Raw genomic sequence first — 216 nt, 5'->3', positions numbered from 1 at the left:
CTGGAAGGGGATGGGGGGGAGGGCGGGAGGGAGGGCAGGGAGGAGGTGTAGGGGAGGGGAACGAAGCCTTCCTGCGCCAGGACCACGCCTTGGTAGGAACGACCGAAGTGGGGGGTCGTCCACGCGGGGTACCCTTTTTTCCACTCTTGGAAGTGCATGAAGCTTCCTTCCACGTGGGAGTGGGCGGGGTGCGAGTCCCCCCCCGTGGGGGGGGGG

This window comes from Nannochloropsis gaditana, assembly GCF_000240725.1.
Source record: "Nannochloropsis gaditana CCMP526 unplaced genomic scaffold scaffold397, whole genome shotgun sequence".
Classification (NCBI taxonomy): Eukaryota; class Eustigmatophyceae; order Eustigmatales; family Monodopsidaceae; genus Microchloropsis; species Microchloropsis gaditana.
Note: the sequence above shows the minus strand (reverse complement) of the source record.